Source organism: Bombina bombina, chromosome 6 (genome assembly GCF_027579735.1).
Source record: "Bombina bombina isolate aBomBom1 chromosome 6, aBomBom1.pri, whole genome shotgun sequence".
NCBI lineage: Eukaryota > Metazoa > Chordata > Amphibia > Anura > Bombinatoridae > Bombina > Bombina bombina.
The window spans coordinates 672,552,575-672,577,433 of NC_069504.1; the positions used below are offsets into that span (position 1 = coordinate 672,552,575).

General features: G+C 38.8%; 1 long non-coding RNA gene across 1 annotated transcript in view; it reads right to left on the minus strand.

Annotated features, from left to right (window-relative positions):
- Positions 1 to 24,319, minus strand: part of LOC128662199 (uncharacterized) — a 36,213-nt gene extending 11,894 nt beyond the window's left edge. The window contains exons 1-2 of the long non-coding RNA XR_008402721.1: positions 24,276 to 24,319; positions 17,270 to 17,502 (exon numbers count right to left, since the gene is read on the minus strand). This is a non-coding gene — a long non-coding RNA (uncharacterized LOC128662199). The remainder of the gene's footprint in view (positions 1 to 17,269; positions 17,503 to 24,275) is intronic.
- Between the last annotated feature and the right edge of the window lie 540 nt (positions 24,320 to 24,859).

Consider the following 24,859-nt stretch of genomic DNA (forward strand, 5'->3'; position numbering starts at 1 on the left):
GTTGTACTGTCTGGATATCACACTAAATACTAAACTTCAGTCATACAGGCTACTCATATCTAGAGTTAAAACATTGGAAACATTATAATAGAAATGTCATTAAATGTGTGTTGTTGCACTCTGCTATGTTTAATTAACTAATCTCTCTTATCTGTTATCCACCTGGACTTTATGGCATTTAGAGACCTTTTCAAAACAAGCAAAGTCTTGAATGTAAACCTCTTTCAATTATAAGTATTCGAACATGATATATTATACTTAATTACACAAACACACACACAAATACACACACACACACAAACATACACAAACGCATATAAACACAAACATACACACACACATACACACACACATACACACACAAACATACACACATACACACACATACATATAAACACACACAAACACACACATACACACACACACATGCATACACACAAACATACACACACACATATACACACATACACACACAAACATACACACACACACATATACACAAACACACATACACACAAACACACATACACACAAACACACAAACACAAATACACAAACATATACACACACACTCACATACACACACACATACATACACACATACATACAATATTTATCTGATCTATAAATAGAATTAATTTTGAACATGCACCAACTTCCAGTTAAAGGGCCACTGTAAGTAAATATTTTCTATGCCTGCTACTAACTAACTACCCCAAATACGCTTTTTATCAATAGCATTTCATTAACATATCTCTACTGTACATCAGAAATCTTGTCTGCAAATATAATTGTTTTCCAAACCCACTCCGTGGGTATCCTTTGCTCTGTACCAATCCGTTTACAATACCTAGGTTTCAAAATGGCGCTTTAAACACAAAGTTATTGGTTTAAGTATTTTGAACATGCAGTGCTGAAAATAGTGGGCAGGATAACGTGACATCATCGGCGAATAAAATATATAACTTTTAGAACGTTATGAAACTTAGTTTTGGAGAAAATATAGGTCAGTAGGTTTTAATTAATGTTTATTACCTTTAATATGTTAGTTGTTTAGCTTAAAATTATAACAGAAAGTAATCCTTTAATGTCAGAAGTGGTAGAGTTAAATCATCCTGGACAGTTTTTTCCAGGATGATTGACAAGCCTTAATGGTTTGTGTAAGAGCATGGGCAGGGTTGCACATGTATTGTTTGTGCAATGTTAAATTCATGCAGTATATGCTGCCTCTCAAACTTTAAATGCAGGCAAACAGGTTCCCTAGCTGGGGACGCTGACCACCTCAATATGAAAATAGAGGCCACTAGATGATATATATCACTAGGGTTTTTCAGCAGCTGGGTCTGAAGTGTCTTGCCTATTGGGGAACAGGAGTCATTGTATAGCTTGCTAAAAAAAAATGAGATTATGTTAAAACATTTTTTTGAAAAGATATAAGGAAAAGAAGCTGATTCACAAAACTAACCAAACTAAAAATAATGACTAGATTTTTATAGTGTTATATTAAAGTGATGGTAAATCCTTTAAAAAAAATACTATGAGTTTAACTGAGGGCCTCCGGCCGCCCACGACACAGCTAATTTTTTTAATTGAGGTGACGTTTCCACCTCTTAGCAAATAGCTGTGCTAGCCGTACGCCAATGTGCCATATGATAGGACGGCTTTATTCGAAGAGGTGGAAACATCACCTCAATGAAAAAAATTAGCTGTGACGTGAGCGTCCAGAAGCAGTGAAGCCGTAGCATAATAAAGGTACTTTTTACACAGTTTTGTTTAAACTCATGAGTGAAGGTCGCCTTTTTTTTTTTAGCACTGTTAAATACTAGTGTTTTTGAAAACCTAGGATTTAGCATCACTTTAAAGTTGAAGAAAAGATAGCATCAATCCTTTAAACTGACATATTGTAACATTGTTAGTTACCACTGTCTTAAAGGATATTAAACTGCTGGGTACAACCATTATACATTAATTACACAGTGACAGCTCGCACACTGTGGCAGAAGCAGTGAGCTTTCACAGATCAGTCATATTATCTTCTTGACAAGCCGTATCATGCACTTCAGTTTAAAGTGTACAATACAGAGCAGGTGCTGTATGTTTTTGCTGTGGCTTCATTGCTCTGTATGATTCCTGATGGCTTATTATACTTGTTATGTTCCTTAAAAAATGCAAACATGTAAAAAAATGTTTCTTTTGTGCAAGCTAATCCAATATACAAGATACATTTTAGTAAACATCTCTAATAAGCACCGTTCTTGAAGTCCAGGCGGAGCAAAGTCTTCATCCAGGCGGCAAAGATCTTCTTCCAGGGCAGCACTATCTTCTATCTTCTTCCCGGAGGTGCGGAGCAGTCTTCAGCGATGCGAGGATCCGGAGCGCTGGTCCTCATCTGGAGCGCTGGTCCTCTTCAACGACCACGGTATTTAGCGAGGTGGATCCTCCTCTTTATGCGATCGTCCTCCGCACACTCAAGCTTCAATGCAAGGTACCCCTTTTATATTGGGGTACCGTTGAATTCCTATTGGCTGCAATATTCAATTCAGCCAATAGGATGAGAGCTTCTTAAATTCTATTGGCTGTTCAAATCAGAAGATCTTCGCCGCCTGGATGAAGACTTTGCTTCAGATGGACATTTGGACTTCAGGAGGTGTGAGTAGATTTTTTGGGGTTAATGTTATTTTTTTTTATTTTTTTGGATGTTTTTTTTTTTTAAATTAGGGCATTTTTTATTTTAATGGGCACAATAGAGCTGTTTGCCCTTTTAAGGTCAATGCCCATACAAATGTCCCTTTTAGGGGCAATGGGTAGCTTAGGTTTTTTTTTTTAGACTTAGGTTTTTTATTTTGCGGGGTTGGTTACTTTTAGGGGGGACTTCGTAATTTTTATAGGTAAAAGAGCTGTTTAACTTAGGGCAATACCCTACAAAAGGCCCTTTTAAGGGCTATTGGTAGTTTATTAATAGATTAGGGGGTGCTTTTATTTTGGGGTGGCTTTTTCTCTTGTAAGATGTATCGAGTCCACGGATTCATCCTTACTTGTGGGATATTCTCCTTCCCTACAGGAAGTGGCAGAGAGAGCACCCACAGCAGAGCTGTCTATATAGCTCCCCCCTTAGCTCCACCCCCCCAGGTATTCTCTCTGCCTGCTTAACTGCTAGGAAGGGCAAAGAGCTATGTGGTGACTAAAATGTAGTTTTTTACTTCTCAAGCAAGAGTTTATTATTTTAAAATTGTATCAGTGTGTACTATTTACTCTCTGGCAGAAAAGGGATGAAGATTTCTGCAAGAGGGATGATGATCTCAGCACTTTGTAACTAAGATCCACTGCTGTTCTCACAAGGCCTGAAGAGTATAGGAAAACTTCAGTTGGGAGAACGGTTTGCAGACTAAGCTGCATATGAGGTATGTTCAGTCTATATTTTTCTAGACAGACTGTGTTAAATCTAGAAAAGGCTGACAATATCCCCATGAGGGAAGGGTAAGCTGTATTAAGATACTTTAACAGGAATTTCAGCTTGCTTGAAGGGCTCATTAGTTACTGGTGACACTGTTAGGAAAAAACGTTTTGTTTTTTGATGCATTTATAACGTTTTTTGAAGGGACTAAAGGGGTCATTGTGGCTTGGTTTTGAGTTTTGTAACTCACATGGTTAATTAAGAGACACTCTGGTGTTTCTCTGGTAGGCCTCAAAACATCGAGTGAGGTGGGAGGGGCCTATTTTCGCGCCTCAGTTGCGCAGTTTCCTTTCCCCTGAGACATATCACTGCTTCTCCTGTCGTTTTTTTGCTGTGTTTGAGGGTTGTTAAACAAGTTTTTTCTCCCACAAATCGTTCTGAAGGGCAGGTAGGAGCCACAACAAAGCTGTGGCATGGTGCTGAAAGTCTTTTTTACTGGGGTTAACATTTTTTCAATTCGTTTTTGCCATTTAAGGGTTAATTGTTTATTTGCATAGCTGTGCAAAGTTATTAAGCCTTTATAATGCTACTGTAAACATTTCGTTAAGTTTACTGTTTTTTTACACTGTTTTGCAGAACTGGTGCAGCTTTTTTTCTCTTAAACGCACAGTACCGTTTTATTTCTAAGTGTTTTTTACTTTGATTACAGTGTTTTCCAAGCTTGTTTGTTACATTACTAGCCTGTTTAACATGTCTGACACCAAGGAAAATCCTTGTTTAATATGTTTGGAAGCCATTGTGGAACCCCCTCTTAGAATGTGTCCCAATTGTACTGATATGTCTATAAACTATAAAGAACATATATTAGCACTTAAAAATAGAGCAATAGATGATTCTCAGTCAGAAGTAAATGAGGGTTCGCCATCTAGCTCTCCCCAAGTGTCACAACCAGTAACACCCGCACAAGTGACGCCTAGTACCTCTAGTGCATAAAATTCATTTACTTTACAAGACATGGCCACAGTTATGAATACAACCCTTACAGAGGTTTTATCCAAACTGCCTGGTTTACAAGGAAAGCGGGACAGTTCTGGGTTAAGAAAAAATGCTGAGACGTCTGACGCGTTAGTAGCCGTATCTGATATGCCCTCACAATGCTCTGAAGTAGGGGTGAGGGATTTGTTATCTGAGGGAGAAATTTCTGATTCAGGAAAGACGCTCCCTCAGACAGATTCTGATATGACGGCCTTTAAATTTAAGCTTGAACACCTCCGCTTATTGCTCAGGGAGGTATTAGCTACTCTAGATGATTGTGACCCTATAGTGGTCCCAGAGAAATTGTGTAAAATGGACAAATACTTAGAGGTTCCTGTTTACACTGATGTTTTTACAGTTCCTAAGAGGATTGTGAATATTATTACTAAGGAGTGGGATTGACCAGGTATTCTGTTCTCTCCCCCTCCTGTTTTTAAAAAAATGTTGCCCATATCTGACACCATGCGGGACTCATGGCAGACAGTCCCTAAGGTTGAGGGAGCTATTTCTACTCTGTCTAAGCGTACAACTATACCTATTGAAGACAGTTGTGCTTTCAAAGATCCTATGGTTAAAAAATTAGAGGGTCTCCTGAAGAAAATTTTTGTTCATCAGGGTTTTTCTCTTCAACCTATTGCGTGCATTGTTCCTGTAACTACTGCAGCTGCTTTCTGGTTTGAGGCTCTAGAAGAGGCTCTTCAGATGGAAACTCCATTAAAGGAGATTATGGACAGAATCAAGGCCCTTAAATTGGCTAATTCTTTTATTACTGATGCCGCTTTTCAACTGGCTAAATTAGCAGCAAAGAATTCAGGTTTTGCCATTTTAGCACGCAGGGCGTTATGGCTTAAGTCCTGGTTTGCTGATGTGTCATCCAAATCTAAACTTTTGAACATCCCTTTAAAAGGAAAGACCATATTTGGGCCTGAACTGAAAGAGATTATTTCAGATATCACTGGAGGGAAAGGTCATGCCCTTCCTCAGGATAGATCAAATAAGATGAAGATCAAACAAAGTATTTTTCGTTCCATTCGGAACTTCAAGAGTGGCTCCGTTTTGGCTTCCTCTGCTACAAAGCAAGAGGGGAATTTTGCCCAATCCAAGTCAGTCTGGAGACCTAACCAGGCTTGGAACAACGGTAAACAGGCCAAGAAGCCTGCAGCTGCCTCTAAGACAGCATGAAGGGGTAGCCCCCGATCCGGGACCGGATCTAGTAGGGGGCAGACTCTCTCTCTTCGCTCAGGCTTGGGCAAGAGATGTTCACGATCCCTGGGCTTTAGAAATTGTGTCCCAGGGATATCTTCTGGAATTCAAAGACTCCCTTCCACGGGGGAGATTTCATATTTCTCGATTGTCTGTAAACCAGACAAAGAGAGAGGCGTTCTTACGCTGTGTAGAAGATTTGCTTACCATGGGGGTGATCTGCCCAGTCCCAAAAGAGGAACAGGGACTAGGGTTCTACTCAAACCTGTTTGTGGTTCCCAAAAAAAAAAAAGAGGGAACTTTCAGACCAATTTTGGATCTCAAAATTCTAAACAAATTCCTCAAGGTTCCATCATTCAAGATGGAGACCATTCGGACTATTCTGCCTCTGATCCAGGAAGGTCAATATATGACTACAGTGGACTTAAAGGATGCGTATCTACACATCCCTATTCACAGAGATCATCATCAATTTCTCAGATTTGCCTTTCTAAACAGGTATTACCAGTTTGTGGCTCTTCCCTTCGGGTTAGCCACGGCTCCAAGAATTTTCACAAAGGTGCTAGGGTCCCTTCTGGCGGTTCTACATCCTCGGGGCATAGCAGTGGCGCCTTATCTAGACGACATCTTAATTCAGGCATCAACTTTTCAGCTAGCCAAGTCTCATATGGACATTGTGTTGGCTTTTCTGAGATCTCATGGGTGGAAGGTGAACATAAAAAAGAAGTTCTCTCTTCCCTCTCACAAGAGTTTCCTTTCTGGGGACTCTGATAGATTCGGTAGAAATGAAAATATTTCTGACGGAAGTCAGAAAATCAAAACTCTTAACCACTTGCTGAACTCTTCATTCCATTCCTCGGCCATCTGTGGCTCAGTGTATGGAGGTAATCGGACTCATGGTAGCGGCAATGGACATAGTTCCTTTTGCCTGCCTACACCTCAGACCACTGCAACTATGCATGCTCAAACAGTGGAATGGCGATTATGCAGATTTATCTCCTCAACTGCATCTGGATCAGGAGACCAGAGATTCTCTTCTCTGGTGGTTGTCTTAGGACCACCTGTCTCAGGGGATGTACTTCCACAGGCCAGAGTGGCTCATTGTAATGACAGATGCCAGCCTGCTAGGCTGGGGTGCAGTCTGGAAATCCCTGAAAGCACAGGGCTTATGGTCTCGGGAGGAATCTCTTGTTCCGATAAACATCCTAGAACTGAGAGCGATATTCAAGGTGCTTCAGGCTTGGCCTCAGCTTGCTGCAGCCAAATTCATCAGGTTTCAGTCGGACAACATCACAACTGTAGCTTATATCAATCATCAGGGAGGAACAAGGAGTTCTCTAGCGATGATGGAAGTAACCAATATAATCCGATGGGCAGAGGATCACTGCAGAGTTGCGTAAAGGCTAAAATGCTAGCAGTATAGCTGTACCGCCGCGACTTGCAATACGGGAGACCTGCATATTGCGCATGCAATGGACAATTTTTCAGCGGTATAGCCGTACCGCAACACTTATAATCTTGCTGAAAATTTTCGTATAACACAATACAAAGATATAAGTAGAAAGTAAAATAGTTGACAAACTGTAAACTTCATAAACCGTCATTTTGTATTTTTAAAAGCTTTCATAGATGACTAATTAGCTGGCCACTTATGGACCGTTTGATGTAGGTAATACTGGTGGGTTATGTTACTCATATCAGAGACCCTATTGGGTCCAATGAAATTTAGTAGATATGTAAATATAATCTTAACAATAATAGCAAAATATCAACTTGTGGTAGATTAAAGTTAATTATAGTGGGGCCACTTTTGGACCCCATAGTATAAAGATAAAAGTAAGTCAAGGCTTAATACTCAGTGGGTAAGCACAACTTAAACTAATGTGTTATGAATAAAATTTGCATATAAAACAGGTCATAGTTGTAGATGTTGGGGAGGAAAACTTCTCTTAGATGAATTTGTAGTTTTATGATCTTGGTACATATATTATTGCCCGAAGCCACAGTTATACAGAAGTAAAGCAAACATGAATATAGAGCGAAGTATAGTCTATTTTCTTGGGGAAACAGAAATAAATATATACTCACTAAGGCCCTATGGGAAGCGTAAGACTTTATACTCTAACAGGACATTAGTTATAAACTATGAATAGGAGCCTACAGGTGGGGTAAATACAAATAATATAATGTTGCTGTTGTCCTTCCATTAGTAGTATGTGGACAATAAACTTCAGTAACACCAAGGGTGGTATGTCAGACTCATACAATATTCAAATATTCACAACAATTGCACTTGTACATTATAAACTCCTTATCATAAGTATACATTCAAGCTTCTGCTGAGGTAGTAAACCATACAAGCATTATATGTTCCCGTGAGGTAAATATGTCAGCACTTGTCCTTAGAGTAGTGGAGGAGGGACTCGATCAGTAGTACTACACTGAGACTGGTCTCCTCTAGCGTCAATTACCATATATAACAGATATATATTGTAAAAAGTACATGAGATTGGTAATTACCCTAATCCAGGTCTAATGTGGTATTAATCCCCTTATACCACTAGTATGGACCTAGGGTTTTAATAGTTATCAAACCAATGAGAATTAAAGTCAGAGTATATTGATCTTTATATAGTCCCATATAGAGAAGCGTGTTCAGTTGAAGGGATAAAGTATTATGGGGTTATGCTCAAGGGGTAGGAAAGAGGGTAGCTAAAAAGGTATAATCCATTTTATGAAATCCTAAGAGCCTGCCTGTTCTCCCCACTTGCAATAGTTAGTACTGTTAGGAAAACTGGTATCTGCTGGTAAAATGATTAGGTAGGTGTACTTCTTCAATATAAATCTTAGAGCCTGTTACTCACCCTTTGAGGTGTTACTAGGCAGTATAAATAATGAAACTAGTATGAAGGCATGATATTGGCGCTAATCTCAGTAGCCCTAGATACATATAAGTACTGTAATCATAAGGGGAAACCAAAGTAATATTCTTGCAAAAGGGTGATTGTATATGAGTAACGAGAACTTGTATAAAGCATTAGAAAGAAACATTTATGGTGAAATATTTAGATTTAACAATATTAGTATATACTATAAAGTGAGTTGAACATAAGAAAATAGTTAGGAATAAGGCTTAAAATGTAGATCAAAATCTGTTAAAATCTGACAGCGCTCAACCTTGTGTCTGTAGCTCCTAGTATTGTGGGTACCAGCGCCCCCAAAAAGGTGAATGTAGTGCTAAAAATAAATACACAGAGCGCCTCCTAAAAGGCTAAGACACTAGTAGTGACAAGATTATTTAAATAAAAAATATATTGAAATTCTATATGGGTATATAAAATATTTTATAAGCTACTTATAGCTAAAATATACAAACAAGATACAAAAGTGAATCCACTTAAAATTAACAATAAAATATGCATATATCTATATAAAAAACAATACAATTGTGGTTAAAAACCACAACAAAATACAATCTTAATCACAAAATAAATTACAATAAAACAGCTGTTAACTGATAAGCTGGTTGATGGTTGGATAAAAAATATAAATATATAAAAACATCAATTTACTGAGTAGGTGTCCATAAATATGTAGTTCCCAAACTTTAAATTCTTTCCAGAGAGTGAATGTCCGATATGAAGATTCTATTTTAAAACAATTATCCTTATATATCCCTCGATAAACGGTGAAATGATGAAGTGTGTAAAAAAGAAAAACGTAGTGGTTTTCAAATCAAATTTCAAAAATTATTGTGAATATCCAAAAAATCCTGAAAAGATGATGTGATGAAGTGGGCGTGAATAATCAAAAATGTGTGTACACAAAAATGAAAAAAGAAAAAGGAAAAAATGTGAAAAAATTATCCAAATGAATATTTAGGATGTGTTAAAGTGAATAATAAACTTATAACGTGACCCTTATGTGAATACAAGATGTGAAGAGATGCTATTAAAAAGTTATTCCTGTGTGTAAACGATGAAAAAATACCGAAATGGATCCTATGTCTCAGGGATCAATTCATTCAAAGATATAACTGTAATAAAACAAATATAACAGTGCAAAACTGCTATTCAAACTTAGTCAGTAATTGAAAAGAAGCTTACCATATATGTCAATGCGTTTCGGCCCTAAGAACTGGGCCTTTATCAAGACTATAGATGGATTAGCATGGTAGCTCCTTTTATAGCTATTACTGGCCAATAAGTGCCAGTGTTGTTTTGGCGCCAAAAAATAACCTCTTCTTTCTGTTCCTGATGACCTGGAAGTAAAAAAATAACCTCTACTTCCTGTTCCTGATGACCTGGAAGTACTATTGAGTTTATTCTGTTTTTGTATATATGTTCCTAGTTTCATGGTAAATTCATGCTATGTTTCAAATAAAGTACATGTTCATTTTTATTTGTTTCATTTATATTTGAAGATAATATTTGCCTTCTTTTTTACACACTTCATCATTTCACCGTTTATCGAGGGATATATAAGGATAATTGTTTTAAAATAGAATCTTCATATTGGACATTCACTCTCTGGAAAGAATTTAAAGTTTGGGACCTACATATTTATGGACACCTACTCAGTAAATTGATGTTTTTATATATTTATATTTTTTATCCAACCATCAACCAGCTTATCAGTTAACAACTGTTTTATTGTAATTTATTTTGTGATTAAGATTGTATTTTGTTGTTGTTTTTAACCACAATTGTATTGTTTTTTATATAGATATATGCATATTTTATTGTTAATTTTAAGTGGATTCACTTGTGTATCTTGTTTGTATATTTTAGCTATAAGTAGCTTATAAAATATTTTATATACCCCTATAGAATTTCAATATATTTTTTATTTAAATAATCTTGTCACTACTAGTGTCTTAGCCTTTTAGGAGGTGCTCTGTGTATTTATTTTTAGCATTAAAATGTAGATCACTTCACATCTTTTATTAGAGTTCAAGCGACAGGGTCTTTAGATTAAATATGTTCCCAGACATTGCTGTGATGAGATTGTTCAATAGATCTATACCCAGGAACGACATCCCAAACACAGAGTCATAGAATAGGACTACGATGCAGTTTGCTTTAACCAGACTTATGTCTTCCTTGTACCGCAAATTATCAGAGGACACCACTGGCACCAGCACTGAGCGTCAGGAGGTGTCTAGACAACCTTCCAGGGGGGCGGCCGCATCTCGCTGAAGAACCGCCAAGGACAAGTTTCCCTCTACTGTCCAGGTATAGTGTGAGCAAACAGGGTAGGGAACAGCAATGAAACAATAAGGCGCAGGAACCAGGAGGTAGCCCCCTCATCCACATCAATGAAACTCCAAAAGAAAGGGTGCTCCAGCCTTGGCAATTTGATATAAAATACATTATTGTGCCATGGTCCATAAAAAAACAAACAACGTTTCAGACCTACATTAGGTCCTTAGTCATGACTAAGGACCTTATGTAGGTCTAAAACGTTGTTTATTTTTTTATGGACCATGGCACAATAAAGGTCTTTTTTATATCAAATTGCCAAGGCTGGAGCACGCTTTCTTTTGGAGGCCCAGGTATAGTGTGCTAGTGAAGGTTAAGATGTCGGACTGATACTTGCATTTTGTAGCATGAAAGTCAGCTCCTGCTGGTTGTCTACAGGCTCTGTTTCAGCATCTGGATGAACTTGATGGTGCACTGATGTAGGTAGACCTATCGCAGACGTATTTATTGCTTGCATGCCTGCCATTTGTATTTCTCTCTCAACTTTGTTATTTTAAAGGCACCAGATTGTAGGGTATCTGCTGAAGAAGTGAACGGCACACCTTTATCCTCATGTGTCTGGGCACTGGGTAGTATGATAGGATCTAGTTCTTCTTCATTGAGTGAAGGGCCCTCTAGTTCTTCCCGTTGCAACATCGAGATTAGGTCTTCAAAGTTATGGCACATTTTTTTGCTCAAAATCAGCAATAACGGAGCACAATGTTTTGTAAAGTTCCTCCCTATTAAGCATAGCTATGGAAGATCATAAGTACAGCAATATTCATATACAACTGATCAGCTTGGATCAATAGATCATCCGGTGGTATCAATGTTGTTGGATGCTGTGAAGTCTAGGAAATATTCAGCGGATTCTATGGATCCCTTCCATAGCCTCCCCCCGTGCTCATAACTTTTAAAATGAATTCTCTCATCTTGTCAACTGATTCTAGGTTCCATCTTATTTTATTCTGAATGTAAAGGCAAATTAAAGCTATTTTTAAATATGGATTTCAAATTAACCACTGCATTGCAAAATATCTGATACAAAATATATGTTTAGCAAAATGTCATTGTTTTGCATTTCAGGGACAGACTCTTTTGACAATCTTATAATCCATTGCAGTAATATATTAGAGAGATATATGAATTAGCTTCTGCACATATCAAGCAATTCTATTTCCAACATTTAAGATGTTTAGGATTCAGAATTGCATGTAATAATCAACAGTCTGTCTGGGGGCAGTGAAAAAAGCAAAGTTTTCCAATTTAAATTGCAAGAAAACCATTGAAAGGTTTTTTCACTATACATGATTAAACATTTTATTAAAAATTACATTTTGAGTTTAATATCTCCTTAATAAGGCTGTTAATATGCACAACTGATAGTAACCTGGATTTCATAACTCACTAGTATTAATATAAAAGCCAAAGGAAACTAATGTCTGTATCAGATCCAACAAGATTTAGAAGAAATCAAGGACGGTTCTGTAATTGTATTTCTTTTGGACTGTAGTCATTTTAAACTAGTAACACACATACTATTATCTGTTTTTACTAACCTCACTTTTTCTGTTTACATTAAGCTAGTTATGGTTAGGGGATAGCGGAGTTGATTATGAAGGTTGGTGAAGTCTGTGTAATTACTATTATAATTTATTTGAAATGTGCTGCCAAATTCCATAGAGCTGGGTGCTCGAGTAATATTTGGTGGTGCCTTGGATAATAAAAAGGTGCATTTTGCAAAAATTATTTAGCTGCTCACGACAGGATTTCTTAAGACCTTGTTTATGAGTTGCAGAGGAAAGTTCAACATTTTGAGTAGAGTGTAACAAACAGTAAATAGTTTTACTGGCTGGTCCATGTCTTCACTAGCATCAGGTGGAGTACTGCTGTTCCAGAATTAAACAAGCTGTATCAATGGCTGTGAGGCCCAACTCACCATAAACACTTACTGAAACACTTCAAGTTAAGCACAGTAACTAAGCATAGGGCAATGGTAAGAAGCTCAATGAGACTTAACTTAGTAGCTGAACTTTCTCTAATATTTTAATCAGCACCTGCAAAGTAAAAGAACAAAGGACTCTTTGTGAGTCTGGAGCGTACCTAAGGGTTAACCTTCTTAGCTATGGGAGTGACTGCTGTATAGGCAACTATGCTAAAGAAGATATTATTTATAGGGATCAAATGGGTAGAGGGCCCTGCCGAGAGTTGCACTGTTGTAGTCGGCTCTTATGAAGGTGATCTTCAAACAGCTGGGTTCATAGGCTTACATTCTAAGGGGTTCAAGGTGAGAGCAATGGAGTTAGGAAAGGTTAGTGTAGGTTGTTGAGTCTTGTGGAGCAAGGCAGGGCATTCCACAAGATGGGAGCCAGTCTAGAGAAGTCCTGTAAATGGGAATGTGAGGAAGTAACAAGAGAGGAGGAGAGTAGGAGATTGTGAGCAGAGTGAAGGGGACAAGAGGGAGAGTATCTGGAGACAAGGTCTGAAATGTAGGGGGGAACAGTGCAGTTGAGGGCTTTGTATGTCAGAGTGAGGATTTTGTGTTTAAGAGCTAGTGAAGGGATTGGCAGAGAGGTGCAGCAGATGAAAAGTGACCTGTAAGGAATATGAGCAGAGGTATTCATTATGGATTGAAAAGGAGCTATGCAGTAGCTAGGGAGACCATAGAGGACGGCGTTGCAGTAGTCGAGGCAGGAAAGGATGAGAGAGTGGATTAAAATCTTAGTTGTGTCTTGTGTAAGGAAATGTCTAATTTCTGAGATGTTTTTAAGGTGAAAGCAGCAGGCTTTAGCCAAGGACTGAATGTGAGGAGTGAAAGAAAGATCTGAGTCAAGTGTGACCCCAAGAGATCGGGCATGTGAGGTAGGGGTAATGATGGAATTATCAACAGTTATAGAAAATGGGGGTGGAGATTTTGGAGGAAGGGGGAAAAATAAGGTGTTCTGTTTTAGAGAGCTTTAGCTTAAGGTAGTGAGAGGACATCCAAGATGAGATATGAGAAAGACAGTTAGTTACATATGTTAGTAAGGAAGGAGGTAGTTTGTGTGTCATCGGCATACAAATGGTATTGAAACCTGTGGGACTTTATTAAGGAACCTAATGATGATGTGTAGATTGAAAAGAGAAGTGGACGGAGGACAGAGCCTTGAGGTACAACTACAGGCTACGGTTAGATAGATAGGAAGAGAACAAGAGAAAACTGTGTCGCAGATGCTGAAGAATTGAAAGGTTTGGAGCAAAAGAGGGTGGTCGACAATATCAAATGCTGCAGACAGATCAAGGAGGATAAGCAGAGAGAAGTGGCCTTTGGATTTTGCTCTAAGTAGATCATTGGTAACCTTGATAATTGCTGTCTCTGTGGAGTGATGGGGATGAAAACCAGATTGCAGTGGGTCAAAAAGAGAGTTTAGTGTATGAAATGGGATAGATGGGAGCTTTGAGGCAAGAGGGAGTAGGGAAATAGGACAGTTGTTGGATGGGGAGGTTGGATTGAGAGAAGGTTTTTAAGGATAGGTGTGACCAGTGCATGTTTTAGAGATGAGGGATGAGGGAAATATACAAGTGCTGAGGGAGAGGTTGAAGAAGAATAGCTGTGAGGAGATGGGGTCGAGGGGACAGCTAGTGAGGTGGGAGGACAGTATAAGGGCAGAAACGTCTTCCTCGGTAACAGGGGCAAAAGAGCTAAATTTATGGCTATTTGGGTTTTGGATGATTGTGAGCGTTTGAAGGGATGGAAAATTGGTAGTATGTTGAGAGTTGATTTCATATCTGATGGAGTTACTTTTGTTATTGAAGTGGCTGGCAAAATCTTGAGTTGAGAGAGAAGTTGTATTAGGAGGTGAGGGTGGGCGGAGAAGACTATTGAACGTGGAAAACAGGCATTTTAGGTTAGAGGAAAGAGTAGAGATGAGAGTAGAGAAATATTGTTCCTTATAAAGATTAAGGGCAGAATAGAAGGAGTTCAAGATGAACTTGTAGTGAAAAAAGTCAGCTGAACTCCGAGATTTTCTCCATTGTCCCTCGGCAGTGCAGGAACATCTGCGTAGGTACTGTGTCAGAGGTGTATGCCAGGGCTGAGAATGAGAGTGTGGTTTCTGAGCTATGGTAGGTGGGGCCAGATTGTCAATGACCGATGTAACGGTGGAGTTATAGTGGCAGATAGATTGGTCAGGGAAGGAAAAGGAGGGGACGGAAGAGAGGAGAGGTTCAAGATTGAGCTGTTGCGATCTAATGACTTAGTGCTTCTGTAAAGTTTGGTATGAGGGGTAGAGGGAGGGGGAGTTGTAGAGAGGGATGTGATGTTGCAAATGAGGAGATGATGGTCAGAAAGAGGAAAAAGGGAGTTTGTGAAATTTGAGATAGTGCATCAATAGCTGAAAATCAGATTGAGGGAGTGACTATCTTTGTGAGTGGGAGAGTCAGTCCATTGTGACAGACTGAAAGAGGAAGTGAGTTGCAGAAGTTGTTTTCCAGAGGAGGCAGTGGGATTGTCAAGAGGGATGTTGAAGTCACCAATAATGAGGGCAGGGGTGTCTAAGGAAAGGAAAAAAGGAAGCCAGGCATCAAAGTGATCTAAAAATTGAGTTGAGGAGCCAGTGGGGTGGTATATGACTGCAACATGTATAGACAGGAGAGAGAATAAGCAAATAATGTGTGCTTCAAATTAAGGAAATGTGAGGGAAGAGAAGGTCTATATTTGTTGAAAAGTGCAACAAGAGGCAAGTAAAATACCAACACCACCTCCTTGTCTATTGTAAGACCTAGGTGTGGCTGAAGTGGAGACCCCCATGTGACAGTGCAGCAGTGGATGCTGTGTCTGAAGCAGAGAGACAGGTTTCTGTAAGAGCCAGAAGGTTGAGAGAGTGGGAGATAAAGAGGTCATGGATTGAAGTGAGCTTGCTGCAAACAGAGCGAGAGTTCCAAAGAGCACAAGTGAAGGGGGTGGCGGCTTTAGATGCAAGAGGAATGAGAATAAGGTTACCAGAATTTTGTTTTTGAAGTCTATTGAAAGGCACACGTGGATGTGCAAGGCTAGGAAGTTGTGGGGGACTAGGATTAGGGGAGATGTCACCTGCAGCTAGTTTGAACAAGAATGAGAGTGACATGAGATGAGATGCAGATTTTGCAGTAATAAGGATGAAGTGCAAGGGGGAGAGAGAGTCTGTAGGAACGTGTGAAGTTCATGAATACAAGAGTAAGGTGAGATTAAGAGAGATGGGCTGATGAACAGTTCAGGTGGTGAGGGGGAAGGAGTAATATAATAAAGTAGTTTGTTATAGAGACAAAAGGTAGCAAAAAGGAATGTGAAGATATTGAGCATTATTACAAACTAAGCAAACAGTGGATAAAACACAGTCAGCTAAATTACCAGTTGTGTGTTACGGCTCTATATGGTATTTTCAGCGTTAAAACAGCACCGCAGCCATTACAAGTCTTGTCGGTATAGCTGAACCGCAAGCCTTCTAGTCTGTAACGCAACGTCAGTCATGCACTCGGAAAAATTATGTTTTTTCATGGGAATCCCATAGCGCTGGTATTACAAATTTTGTGGTGACAAGACCCTTAACGCCATCTAAAGTCAGTAGTTATATGTTTTATGCTACAAAGCTGTAACATAAAACTCATAACTAATGTGTTAAAAAGTACACTAACACCCATAAACTACCTATTAACCCCTAAACCGAGGCCCTCCCGCATCGCAAACACTATAATAAATTTATTAACCCCTAATCTGCCGCTCCCGACATCGCTGCCACTATAAAAATGTATTAACCCAAATTCTGCCACTCCCCGAAATCGTCACCACTATACTAAATGCATTAACCCCTAAACTGCCACACTCCCGCATCGCAAAACACTATTTAAGTATTTTTAACCCCTAATCTGCCGTCCGCCCACATTGCCACCACTATACTAAAGTGATTAAGCCCTACACTGCTATAATAAACCTATTAACTCCTAAACTGCAAGCCCCCCACAATGAAATATACTAAATTAAACTATTAACCCCTAAACCGTAAGCCCCCCACATTGCAATAAACTAATTTAAACTAGTAACCCCTAAACCTAATGCCCCCTAACGTTAGATTACAATTACTATTTCCCTAGCTTAAATTAAATTTTAATTTACCTGTCAATTTAAAAAAACTAAGATTAAACTAACAATTAAACTAATATAATTATTAAACTAAAATTAAACTATACTGTTCAAATCAGTCAATAGGATTTAAGCAGCGCTCATTCTATTAGCTGATTCATCATCCAATAGAATTAGAGCTGCTTAAAACCTATTGGCTGATTTGAATAGCCAATAGGATTTAAGCAGCTCTCATTCTATTGGCTGATTCAAATCTTTCAGCCACTAGGAAAGCAAGGGACGCCATTTGGAATCACATACCTTGCATTGAAGATTTAGTATACGGCGGCGACCGTATGAAGAGGATGCTCCGCGTCGGATGTCTTCTGGATGGACCCGATCCACACCACCGGGATAAAGATAGAAGATGCCGCCTGGATGAAGACTTCTCGCTGCTTGGATGAGGATTTCGCCGCCGGTATGAAGATTGAAGAGGCCGCCTTGATGAAGACTTCTCCGCCACGATGAAGATCATTCAAGCGGAACTTCAAAAACTGTAAGATCATCTTGGGGTTAGTGTAAGGTTTTTATTATTTTTTTTTGTGTGGGTTTTATTTTTAGATTAGGGTTTGAGCAGTAAAAGAAGTAAATGCCCTTTTAAGGGCAATAGGTAGCTTAGGTGTTTTAGATATTTTTTTTATTTTGTGGGTTTGGGGGGGGGGGTGGGGGGTTGTAATTGTTAGTGGGTATTTGTATTTTTTTTCAACAAAAGAGCTGATATCTTTAGGGCAATGCCATACAACAGGTCCTTTTAAGGCCCATTGGTAGTTTATTCTAGATTAGGTTTTTTGTTTTGGGGTGTTTTTTTTTTAATGGGTATTAGAATAGGAATAATTTTTATTATTTTTGATAATTTGTTTGTTATTTTATGTTATGTAATTTTTTAGGTGGTGTTTGTTTTTCTTTTGTAGGAAAAGAGCTATTATCTTTAGGGCAATTACCTACAAAAGGCCCTTTTAAGGGTCCCCCAAAAGTCCCTTTTAGGGGCCCTTGGTAGTTTGGGGGTTTGTGGTTTGTATACTGTTAGGGGGTGTTTGTTTTTTGTAGCAAAAGAGCTGGTGAACTTAGGGCAATGCCCTATAAAAGGCCCTTTTAAGTAGTTTATTTTAGATAAGGATTTTTATTTTGGGGTGTTTGTTTTTTTAAAGGGTATTAGAATAGGAATACATTTTATTCTTTTGGATAATTTCGTTGGGTTTTTTTTTTGGAATGGTAGGTATTTGTATTTTTTTGTATTGGTAGATTTTTTTATTTTTTGTAATTTTAGGTTTTAGTGTAAGGTAGCTTAGTTTTTATTTTACAGGTAAGTTTGTATTTATTTTAACTAGGTAGTTAGGTAGTTAGTAAATAGTTAATAACTATTTACTAACTAGTCTACCAAGTTAAAATAAATACAAACTTACCTGTGAAATAAAAATAAAACTTAAGATAGCTACAATATAACTACCTTACACCGAGATTACGAGTTTTGTGGTAACAGGGGTCAATGGAATCAATGGGGCAGAATCAGCACACCTGCAACACCTGCAAAAAAGCAGCGTTCAGCTCCTAACGCAGCCCCATTGATTCCTATAGGGAAACAAAAGTTATGTCTACACCTAACACTCTAACATGAACCCTGAGTCTAAACACCCCTAATCTTATACTTACTAACCCCTAATCTGCCGCTCTCGACATCACTGACACCTACATTATATTATTAACCCCTAATCTGCCTTTCCGGACACCGCCGCCACCTATATTATCCCTATGAACCCCTAATCTGCTGCCCCCAACATCGCCGACACCTAATTTTTATTTATTAACCCCTACTCTGCCACCCCCAATGTTGCCACCACCTACCTACACTTATTAACCCCTAATCTGCCGCCGAAAATGTCACCGCCACTATAATAAAGTTATTAACCCCTAAACCTAAGTCTAACCCTAACACCCTCTAATTTAAATATAATTTAAATACATCTAAATAAAATTACTATCATTAACCCCTTAAGGACCAGCAACGTACCCTGTATGTCGCTGGCCTTTTTTTGGGGCTTGATTGTTTTATAGCGCGGTTTTGTCACCAGCGTTGAGACTGCTCTATTCCACAAAGCCTGCTGGAGGGAGGGCATTAATAGTGTGCTCTTGCTAGACTTGTGCTAGTATTATGTCCTGAAAAAACCCTTAACGACCTGTGACATACAGGGTACATTGTGGTCATTAAGGGGTTAACTAAATTATTCCTATTTAAAACTAAATACTTACCTGTAAAATAAACCCTAAGCTAGCTACAATATAACTAATAGTTACATTGTATCTAGCTTAGGGTTTATTTTTATTTTACAGGCAACTTTGTATTTATTTTAACTAGGTACAATAGTTATTATATAGTTATTAGCTATTTAATAGCTACCTAGTCAAAATAAAGACAAATTTACCTGTAAAATAAACCCTAACCTAAGTTACAATTACACCTAACAGTACACTATCATTAAATTAATTTACTAAATTACCTACAATTAACTACAATAAAATAAACGAAAGTATGAAAACAAAAAAACACTAAATTACAGAAAAAATAAATAAAAATAATTACAAGAATATTAAACTAATTACACCTAATCAAATCCCCTTAATAAAATAAAAAAGCCCCTAAAAATAATAAAAATCCCTACCCTATCCTAAAATTTTTTTTAAAAAAGGACAATACCCTCCCCAACATTACAACCCACCACCCACACACCCAACCCTACCCTAAAACCCACCCAATCCCCCCTTAATGAAACCTAACACTAACCCCTTGAAGATCACCCTACTGTGAGACGTCTTCACCCAGCCGGGCAGAAATGGTCTTCCAGAGGGGCAGAAGTCTTCATCCGATCCGGGTAGAAGAGGTCCTCCAGACGGCCAGAAGTCTTCATCCAGGAGGCATCTTCTATCCTCATCCATCCGGAGCGGAGTGGGTCCATCTTGAAGCCAGCCGACGCGGAGCAACCATCCAGACCGACAGCTACACAACGAATCACGGTTCCTTTAAATGACATCATCCAAGATGGCGTCCCTTGAATGCCGATTGGCTGATAGGATTCTATCAGCCAATCGGAATTAAGGTAGGAAAAATCCTATTGGCTGATGCAATCAGCCAATAGGATTGAGCTTGCATTCTATTGGCTGGGTGAAGATGGCTCACGGTAGGGATCTTCAAGGGGGTAGTGTTAAGTTTTATTAAGGGGGGATTGGGTGGATTTTAGAGTAGGGTTGGATGTGTGGGTGGTGGGTTGTAATGTTGGGGGGTATTGTCTTTTTTTTACAGGTAAAAGCTGATTACTTTGGGGCAATGCCCCGCAAAAAGCCCTTTTAAGGGCTATTTGTAATTTAGTATAGGGTAGGGATTTTTATTATTTTGGGGGGCTTTTTATCTTATTAGGGGGATTAGATTAGGTGTAATTAGTTTAAAATGCTTGTTTTTTTTCGTACTTTAGTTTATTTTATTTAATTGTAGTTAATTGTAGGTAATTTAGTAAATTAATTTAATGATAGTGTAGTGTTAGCTGTAATTGTAATTTAGGTTAGGATTTATTTTACAGGTAAATTTGTCTTTATTTTAGCTAGGTAGCTATTAAATAGTTAATAACTATTTAATAACTATTGTACCTAGTTAAAATAAATACAAAGTTGCCTGTAAAATAAAAATAAACCCTAAGCTAGCTGCAATGTAACTATTAGTTATATTGTAGCTATCTTAGGGTTTATTTTATAGGTAAGTATTTAGTTTTAAATAGGAATAATGTAATTATAGTAATTTTATTTTGTTTTGTTTAAATTATATTTAAGTAAAGGGGTGTTAGACTTAGGGTTAGACTTAGGTTTAGGGGTTAATAAATTTAATATAGTAGCGGTGACGTTGGGGGCGGCAGATTAGTGGTTAATAAATGTAGGTAGGTGTCGACGATGTTAGGGACGGCAGATTAGGGGTTAATAAAATTTGACTCGTGTTTGCGAGGCGGGAGTGCGGCAGTTTAGGGGTTAATATATTTATTAAAGTGGCGGCGATGTCCGGTCGGCAGATTAGGAGTTAAAAACAATATTTAAGTGTTTGTGATGTGATGTGGGGGGGGCTCGGTTTAGGAGTTAATAGGTAGTTTATGGGTGTTAGTGTACTTTTTAGAACTTTAGTTAAGAGTTTTTTGTTACGACGTTAGCCCATAAAACTCTTAACTACTCACTTTTAAATGCAGTAGGAGTCTTGACAGGAGAGGGTCTACCGCTCACTTCTTCCAAGACTCGTAATACCGGCTTTATGCAAGTCCCATTGAAAATATAGGATACGCAATTGACGTAAGGGGATTTGCGGTAAGCTCGAGCCGCGGAATAAAAGTGAGCGGTACACCTGTACCTGCCAGACTCGTAATACCAGCGGACATTAAAAAGCAGCGTTGGGACCTCTCAACGCTGCTTTTTAAGGCTAACGCAAGACTCGTAATCTAGCAATTAGGTAATATTTAGTTAATAATTGTAAGTTTAATTTAGCTTTATTTTAATTATGTTAAAGTTAGGGGGTGTTAGGGTTAGGGTTACGTTAGGTTTAGGGGTTAATATAGTTTAATTTAGGCTGTTGCAAAGTGGGGGTTTGCGGTAAGGGTTACTAGGTTTATTTAGTTAATAATTGTAAGTTTAATTTGGCTCTATTTTAATTATGTTAAAGTTAGGATTACGTTAGGGTTAGGGTTACGTTAGGGTTAGGGGTTAATAGTTTAATTTAGGTTGTTGCTATGTGGGGGGCTGGCGGTTTAGGGGTTAATAGGTTTATTTAGTGGTAGTGATGTGGGAGGCCAGAGGTTTAGGGGTTATTAGCTTTATTTAGTTGCAGCGATGTCAGGGAGTGGCGGAATAGGGGTTAATAGATTTATTATAGTGTGGGCTATGTTGGGGGCGGCGGAATAGGGGTTAATATCTTTAGTATAGTGGTGGCGATATCTGGAGCGGCAGATTAGGGGTTAATACCTTTATTTAGGTGGTAGCGATGTCGGGAGCGGCAGATTAGGAATTAATAACTGTAGGCAGGCATTGGTGATGTCGGGGGCAGCAGATTAGAGGTGTTTAGATGTGGGGTTTATGTTAGGGTGTAAGGTTTAAACGTTAGTTCTTTTTCCCCATAGACATCAATGGGGCTGTGTTACGGAGCTTCTCTTTCTGCAATTGCAGGTGTTAGACTTTTTTCTGACCCGCTCTCCCCTTTGATGTCTATGGGGGAAGTGTGCACGAGCACATCAAAACAGCACTTGTTTTTGGTGCGGTATGGAGCTTATAAACCCCATATCACCCGCACGAGTCTGTTTTGTGAACATATGATGTTACAATACTGCTATCTAAACCTGCAATCCTAGCCCCTTGCAATGCTTCCCCATAGCAGTGTTACATTTATAGGCCAGAGCATTCAGCTGATTACAATAAATTAGTTAATTACATGATCAAAGACAGTCAAAAGGCCAATTGGGAAAATTTGATTTAGGGTAAGATAAGTTAAGAAAGCAGACAATAGGATTTGGAGGAGGCTGGGGTTATACCATTAGTGGAATTATAAATTTAGGAAATATCACAAGTATTGACAAGGTTTGAACATCACATAGATAAAGACAAGATATCAGCAGAGTAAATACATAACATTTCACAGACTACAGACACATACCAAAAGAGAAACTTTGAGTAAAATTAAAGTAAAGGTAAACTTTGATGAATGAAAGCCTGTTTTTTAAAAATACTATTAAAAACAGGGACACTTTCATTCATCAAAGTTTAGAAAGCAGCCGTTTTGTTTAAAAACTTCTTCTTTTTACAGCCAGATCTGCTCCCCCCACCTGGAGATCCTCTCTTCACACGTCAGCAATGACTAATCCGGTTTCCTCCAATCACGACATGGCCTCAGGCAATGACTCCCCTGGGGGGAAAGCCATGATTGGAGGAAGCCAGATCTCTGGGTGGGGGAAGTTTCTCTGACTGTGAAAATAAGATATAATATTTTTTAAACAAGATGGCTGCTTTCTAAACTTTGATGAATGAAAGTGCCCCTGTTTTAATAGTATTTTTAAAAACTGGGCTTTCATTAATCAAAGTTTACCTTCACTTTAACACATAAAACAGGGATTTTGGCAGTAGATGCATGCAGGGACACATCACATACCAAAAGAGAGACTTTGAGTACAATAAACTAGACATGTGCGATTCGTTTCGGATCGAGTCGGAAATTCGTCCGAATTTGTAAAATTCGGGATTCAGATCGATTCAGATTTCCGGATTAAAATAGTGCTGAATTTACCGAATAAATCCGAATTAGTTCATATTTATTCGGTAGATTTGGATGGCCATGGATTACACTAGTATTGTACAGTATATTAGGTTATATCACTCTGCTATGGGTTACACCTAATATACAGTACATAATACTTGTCTAATACACAGCACATCCCACCTAACACTTACCGAAATTCTGAATTTCCGAACCGAATCGAACTGAATCCAGACGAATTTATTTGAATCCGAATGAATCTGAAATGAATCCAGATCGAATTGATTCAAATTTACGCTCTCCGTATTCAGCATTACACCAGCAGCTCACAAGAGCTGCTGGTGCAACGCCACCCGATGCAGACTCGCAGCCAGCAGGGGGGTGTCAATCAACCCAATCGTACTCGATCGGGTTGATTTCTGGCGATTCCTGTCTGCCTCATCAGAGCAGGCAGACAGGGTTATGGAGCAGTGGTCTTTAGACCGCTGCTCCATAACTTGTGTTTCTGGCGAGTCTGAAGAATTGCCAGAAACACGGGCCTCCAAGCTCCGTTCAGAGCTTGATAGATAGGCCCCTTTGAGTACAATTAACACAGAAAACAGGGATTTTGGCAGCAGATGAATGCAGGGACACAATTCACATACCAAAAAAGAGACTGTGGGGCCTATCTATCAAGCTCCGAACCCTGTCCACCTGCTCTGAGCAGGCGGACAGACATCACTGGGAAATCAACCCGATCGAGTACGATCGGGTTGATTGACTCCTCTCTGCTGGCAACTGATTGGCTTCAGGGGGTGGCGTTGCACCAGCAGCTCTTGTGAGCTGCTGGTGCAATGCTGAATACGGAAAGCGTATTGCTCTCCGCATTCAGCGATGTCTGTCGGACCTGATCCGCACTATTGGATCAGGTCCGACAGACATTTGTTAAATTTGCCTCTTTGAGTACAATTAACACAGAAATTTTGGCAGCAGATGAATGCAGGAACACAATTCACATACCAAAAGAAAGACTTTGAGTACAATTAACATAGAAAACCGAGAATTTGGCAGCAGATGAATGCAGGGACACAATTCACATATCTGAAAGCAGAAGAGAGAGAGAGTAGATTAACTTAGCATCCCTTAGCAGATGTCAATAGGCAATACCAAAATATTCAAATACCAAACTGCCAGAGTAAGAGGTAGTCAGAACATTCAATGCACAAGCAGCGTCACACTGCAAAAGAAAGCTTATAAAGACTACTGCAATTATGGCATAATTGTTCTTCTAGGCTTCCTTAAAGTGATGGTAAACTCACTTAAGTTAATTTACATAGTATGAAAGCACTTTTAAATATATGCATATTGATGCTAGTATTTTTATTACACACTCACTATAGCTATTGTTATACCCATTTTTATGCGCCTCTGTTCCCTGCTTCCATACTGCCTCCATATCTGAATTTTTTATGCTTTAGTTTGACAGGCAGCTGTTGCACCCAATAGGAGCTGCACCATACGTCCTATGTTACCTACTGCCAGCACGCTCCCGTGCTGGTAACTTCAAGCCGCATCTGTTTGAGGTAGAACTGCGCAAGTGCAGT